The 6,886-nt window shown below is 41.2% G+C and overlaps 1 non-coding gene across 1 annotated transcript; it reads right to left on the bottom strand.

Moving 5' to 3' along the window:
- Positions 1–3,155: 3,155 nt before the first annotated feature.
- On the bottom strand, positions 3,156–3,338 carry LOC142155744 (U2 spliceosomal RNA). The gene has a single exon (XR_012691837.1). It is a non-coding gene; the product is annotated as a U2 spliceosomal RNA (small nuclear RNA).
- Positions 3,339–6,886: the final 3,548 nt, after the last annotated feature.

The raw sequence follows: 6,886 nt of genomic DNA, 5'->3' as shown, positions 1-6,886 counted from the left end.
CCATGACTGTAGGCTGTAAGCTCCAATGGGGTCCGGGACTGATATGAGTGAATTCTCTGTAGACCACAGTGGAATTAGTGGTGTAATATAAATAACTGATGATGACAATTTGGGCTTTCAGTTCCACTGTGCATGTGCGAGCTGACAAGTTGTCTTACGAATACACACATCTGCAAAAACTGGCCCTGAATTAATATGAAGTGAAAAATGTCAGATTTAAAGGCCTACTTACGTGAGAATGACTTAGAGGTAATCCTTTCACTGAGAGTACCTCTAAAAGCAGTAATAGATCCAGTTCAGTACTATAGGTATTGATTTTTTTTAAATTCTACCATTGTTTTTATTATTGCTATATTTTATTTATAAGGTGCCACAAGGCTGTCACAGTGCCACACATGGGGGTTGAAACATACAACAAAATTAAAAATGACTTAGATACATACAGATAGGAACAATGGATACAGATAAGCAGAATAATAAATTCATGGATGCAATTAACAGAACAAACCACATGACAGACAAAAAATTAATTCAGCATAAGACTAACAGGGACAAAGAGGAGGATGAAGAATGGGCAGACATGAGACATAAGGTGGAGGACCCTGCCTGTGGCAACTTACATTCTAAAGAGAGCAGGTAAGGAGAGACAAGAGGAGCAAATGGGAACAATAGGCATAGGGGAGTACACTATGGTGCAGAGATCTGCAAGTTACTGAGGCCATGATGTAGAGGCTTAGAGTGGGCCATGATGTTGCAGAGGCCTAGGTGGAACAGAGTCCTGGATGGTTCCGAAGGTGCAAAGGCCTATTTGGACAAAGTACAGGATGAAATAAGTGGACTATATTGTGTAGGGGCCTAGGTAGTGAAGAAGCCCGGATAGTAGCAAGTGAGGTATTACAGTGGTAATGTAATCAAAGTGGTAAAACAACATCAAGGCAATATTTTGGCACAGCAATGTTATGGTAGAGCAGTACAATGGCAAAGGCAATGCAGTACAATATTGGTAGAGTTAAGACCAGTAAATATAAATGCAATGGAAAAGTAGTGTAGGTGGAAGTGGTAAGAAAGCAGTAAAGAGACAGGGGTAGGAGTGAAGTGGTGAGAAAGTAGGAGTATGTGGAAAGCAGAAGTAACAAGTACAAGGATAGGAGTTAGAGAGAGAGAGCAGGAGTTGAGCAGCTGGTTGGTGAGAAATAAAGAGTGGAAACAAAGATATAATTACCAAGTTACAATGTCCAGGAAGATGAAATAAGAAGTGCAGTGGTGGGCTGCAGCAGATGGAGTTAGTAATTGGCAGGCATCGGAGATTGCTCCCTGATTGTTCAACACTGTGTTGTTTAACTGAGCTTTTGATAACACTTTCTAATAAATACTCTTTATGTTCAAAAACCCCATAAAGTCCACCAGGGGAATGCTGGGCTTGGGGACATCTGCATGTCTCATAGTGGGCTACCTTGGGCTGGGTCACTGGGCCACCTGCATTGTTTTTAACTTTAAAATGTTCCTAATAGGCTGCTGAGTTGAGTCTTGCCTCCTAAGCTAAAATTTGCCACCCTGCCCCTGACGTCCACCCACAAACATCTCCCCTTAGTGTGAATGCCAAGACATAGTTGTGAAGAATACAAACTAGCTATATCTGTGCTAATTAGCCAGCTGATCAAAAACATTTATTGGTTTTAGTCTAGATGAAAGCAAAGCCTGTTACAATGAGATGAGGTGAGGTTCAGATTAGAATGACAATTGTAGCAGTTTATATACATAACTTGGATGAAAGAGTCTTGATTAATTATTGTAATAAATTTGGACATAGAACAAATATCCCACAGTGGCTTAGTGGTTAGCACTTCTGTCTCACAGCAGTGAGTTCCTGAGTTCAATTCCTGACCATGGTCTTATTTGTGTGGAGTTTGTATGGGATTTCACCGGGCTCTCTGGTTTCCTACCCCACACCAAAAACATACTGGTAGAATAACTGAGACTGTAAATTCCAATGGGGGCAGGGACTGATGTGAGTGAAAAATATTCTCTGTACAGCGCTGTGGAATTAGTGATGCTATATAAATAAATGATGATGATCTCTATAATTTGTGTCTTTGTCCATGTGTCAGCTAGAGCTAAACTTATGAGTGAATCTGATTCTTACATTGTTTCAAACATCAAGACACTGTATTGGTTACATTATATAAATATACAATCGTTTTGAGGGTTTTGGATCTCTACCTTCATTAGGATAAAAAAAAATTGTCAAAAAAAATGAAAGTATATTTGTCTTTCTACCAATAATTAGCATAATGTTAAACACTGCAGAAGGTGTGATGGAGGCATCTGAAGTAAACTCAGATACATTGAAAATAAAAGTTGAATTCTTAATCAACTGTCTTAAATCTATTTAGAAACAAAATACTGGTTATTTATGTGTAATGAATAAAATAAATAAAAATGGCTATGGGCATCATAGTGGCTCAGTGGTTAGCACTTCTGCCTCACAGCACTGAGGTCATGAGTTCCATTCCTGACTCCCCACAGTTTGTATATTTGCATGGGTTTCCATCCACAATCCAAAAACATACTAGTTTTTTTTTTTTTTTTGAAAGCCTAGGTAGTCTGGAAGACTCCAATCAGTGCTCTCGTGCCCAAGTGTCCGAAAAAATAAGTGAAAACTTAAAAAACGTGCACAAGGGATGCAGAACTGGCCCTCCTCAATAAAGGAAAGGCCCTAGTCCCCGACCCCCGGATCCATAAGGACCCTTAGGGGGCAAGGGTCTTCAGACCCCCCTTCGCTGCGAGGCTAGGGGGGTCCCTTTGGCCCTGGGATCCACCGAGGCTTCACCCAGGGCTCAACAACTAGCTCACCCCCAGGAGGGTGAGCCAACGATGGGGTTTTCAGGGGGACCGGAACCTGATGGCCACACAGCCCCCCCTAGATCTTCGGGGGTATAGAGCCCATAAGGACCTTATCCGCACCCTAAAATCCGTGAGTAAAAACATAGAAAAAAGTGGAGTGACAAAACAGGTGAGAAAATAAATAGTGCCGTGTATAACGGCCCCAGCCTTTCGGCCGAGATGTTAAAAATTATTCCTGCCTAGCCAAAAGGCCGGGGCAAGGAAAGGTGTGTGGCATGAAAGTGGGGTTTGTGCAAAGTGCCGTATCAAGTGAGGGTCCCACGCCCCAAGTGATTATGGCACCCCTGGGTCACCACTCCAGGGGCACTAGCCCAGGCTTTCAAAGCCACCGGCCTTCTGGCCAGACCAAGCTTTCCCATGGTCCTTTCAGGCACAGGCAAACCCTACTCAGACAGGTACTACACTTGATCTTAGCCAAAAGGCCGAGAAGCGATACTAGCAAAAACATACTAGTTTTGCTGTTATCAAAATTGACCCTAGTCTGTCTGTATGTGTTAGTGAATTTAGACTGTAAGCTCTATTGGGGTAGGGAGTGATATGAGTGAGTTCTCTGTACAGCGCTGCGGAATTAGTGGTGCTATATAAATAAATAATGATGATTGTTAATAACTTTATCAAAAACAAGCAAACCTAAAATACATTGTTTGTTAATAGAAAAGTAAGCATTACCGATCTGTGACCAGTAATGTACACTGCAGCCAACCTTTTCTTTTACATCTCACATTTTAAAAATGATAATTGACTGAAGATGCTGAATGAGTGTTTTGCTGAGAGGATTGTGTAAGGCAATGAGTTAATAATGCCTCAGCCTATGTATCGTCAAATGAACCAAAGTCTGAGCCCACAGGCTGTGGAAAATTAGAGTAGAAGTAGTCATGGGTAAAACTAAAGCGGTGACAGAAGAACAAAAATTGAATTAGAATATTTACATAAATTTAGGGCAAGTGCAGTTTCATAGCCTGTAGACAGATTTAGTAGGATAAAGACAGATTACACATTAATATGCATTTTTGGCACTTCATTAGGTTGTCTCCTTTACTGTTCACAGAAGGAGAAGACAATGGGGCAGAATAATGTGTTTAATAGTGTCTACATAGGGTGTTTTTTCTCCACACTTCAACCATTCACACAGTCCTTTACGGCTGACACAAATATATACATTTCCTTTTATATAAGTTCTGGTTAATTAAATAAACATTAACATTTAAACAATGTCAAGGAGACAGGTAAAAAGTCTAATTAAAATTTGTTTTTGAGCAAATGGCTTAGAGGTTTTAGGGTAATAAACCTTTTATTGTAAATTGATAACTTTGTTATTTTAAAGAAATAAGACACAAAAACACTGGACCCAGTGGGAAGAACTACTACTGTCGGTGCAACTGCTGTAGGGCCCAGAGGTGAAAGGGCCCATCAATGCCGTTCCTTCCTCCCAAGGCTCCCACTCTGCCTTCTGATGAGCAGAGAGGGGCCTCTTCTCAGAATGCCCCAAGCAAGGCTTCACTGGGCATGAGCCAGTCCCATACATGCTCAGAAGAGCAGAGGTAGACCTCGGGAGGGTGGACATCTCTGGGCCCTGCCCCAAACTATGCTATGGTGTCAGGGGCGCATGCAGGATTTTTTTTGGGGGGTTCCATTTTGGAGGCACTGCACTGAACAGCAGCCGCGGCGCTGTCAAAGAAGCATCCGCGGCGGTGCTTTGTAGTACAGTGCCGCTATATAGGGACACTGTTCTTCGCGGAGGGGAGGGATTTCTGGAGAACCAGAACCCCCCCCCCCCTCCCTGCGTGCGCCCCTGGGTGTGTGGTGATGCAGCTTTCTGGACCTGATAGGACTGAAACTGAATTTGCAATTTAAATAACCTCTGCACCAAATCCTCTTCCTAGCCCCTAAATAACAGTACAGTGGCCAGGGTTGCTACCCTGGGACCACCATCTTTTGCTCTATCTAGCATGGTCCCGGCACTCACATATAGCAGGGACATCTGCAGATCACCTTTCGCACAGCTCATGTCTCTCCATAGAAAGGCAGATCAAAGACAGCAGCTTGAAGGATAGAGTGGTTATTATTAGTGAAAAATCCCTTTAAAACATATAATATAACATATGTCACGGAAACATATCTAAAAATAAGCAGCTGAAGCGTCCAGTGTCCATGAAATTATTCAATTATACATTCCATCTGCCTTTCCAACGAAATACCTTACTTTGCTTTGAAGTTAATGTAAAATAAAAAGACAATATTTGGTGCAGTAAAAATACGCACCATAAATTATTGTTCTGATAATGACTTAATAATCATACTCATATGAAAGGACTAAAGGGGATATGTTGAAATCATGACAAGTGACCAGATGTAAGCCATAGGGAACATTTCGAAAGTATACTATATTACATGCTGTGTTCTCAGAGAATTTACAGCGCTTTTGTAGTCTGTTCCAAGTTATTTTACTTTATCCAAGAAACATTTCCTATTTCACTTTGGATACATGCGGAATAGTTTAAAATTTACTGTTATTAACTGTTCCATAATAATTATGCTTATATGGACAACCATAGATTATAGAAAATGCCACGTTTTAAGGAACCAAATACATCTAAATATGTATTCTTGTTTTGCTCATGGCTTTTCCTTTTGTCCACCTGTCACTTTATGTACAATTTCCGTTTCCCCCTCCTCTCTTTCCATTCATTATATCACTTCACTTCATAGTTGCCAACTTTCTTATGTCAGCATCCGGGAGCTGCCTGGAGAGGCGGGCGTTTCGGGGGGCGGGACTATGCAAATCACGCCATTTTGGCCCCACCCCTGTGACGCAATGACGCAAATGCATCATTTTACAGGGGGGGCAGGGCCAGATGCCGCAGTTCCCTGAGAATCGCAGCATTTTGGATTTAATTCTGCCCACTTCACTAGGAAGTGGGCAGATGTGGGAGGCTGCCATAGTCTCCTGGAAGTCCAGGAGACCTACTCGTAATCTGGGAGTTGGCAAGTGTGCTTCACTTTAGTTTTCACATTTACTATATTAGGCTCTTTTAGATTTCTTGGTGTCAAAGTAGATATGGTAACATTCGCATAAGGCTAAGCTGATGCCTTTGTAAAAATAAACTGGTAAATGTATTCACAGTCAAGACACAACCTATATATAGCGAACATTCTGAAGCTTGTGGCATGTACATCTGTAGTCTGCAGTCCACATAGTGGGCCTGAGTCATTAAGGAAAGTAAGGCAAAAAAATAGTAAGTTTTCTCCTGGACAAAACCATGCTACAATACAAGGGGTGCAAGTTAGTTTATTATGTCGCACATAAGTAAAATACTGTCTTTTTTCATGTAACACACAAATAATTGATAGCTTATTTGTACACTGAAATTTGAAGTTGATCTAGTACATGCACTACCCCAATTATAAATCTACCATCACATTTTAGATTTACATTCCCCTCCAGTGCAACATGGTTTTGCTAAGGTGCAAAGTTACTAATTTTTATTTGCTTTACTTTCCTTAATGAATCTGACCCAGTGTAACTGAAATTGACCCCCTGTGATATATCCAGGAGCAGAACAGTGTATCACTGACCCATAGCAGAAGTTGGATAAAGGCCTAGATATTCTTATCATCATTATTTATTTATAGGACGCCACAGATTTCGTAGTGCCAGACAATCATATACAGAACTGACATATATGAGTACAGTAAGAATGAGCAGAAGCATGAGCACAGTTCAGCATACTAAAAATATGTGAAGAAAGTTAACGCAAGATAGCAACGTCAGGTTTAAATAGAGAAAGAGTAGTATGCAAACAATTACAGATATGGGCACACATTCAGTGAGTGTGAACAAACAGCATAGTACTTTCACAAATTTCAGCAAAGGACCTGACAATGGATGTATGAGGTAGATGAACAGTGGATGAACATGAGACATAAGGTAGAAATGACCCTGCTCATGAGAGCTTTCTGAATAGGATGCAAGTGGAATGTG

The sequence above is a fragment of the Mixophyes fleayi genome, chromosome 4, assembly GCF_038048845.1.
Source record: "Mixophyes fleayi isolate aMixFle1 chromosome 4, aMixFle1.hap1, whole genome shotgun sequence".
Classification (NCBI taxonomy): domain Eukaryota; kingdom Metazoa; phylum Chordata; class Amphibia; order Anura; family Limnodynastidae; genus Mixophyes; species Mixophyes fleayi.
Note: the sequence above shows the minus strand (reverse complement) of the source record. Positions and strands in the feature narration are given on the sequence as shown.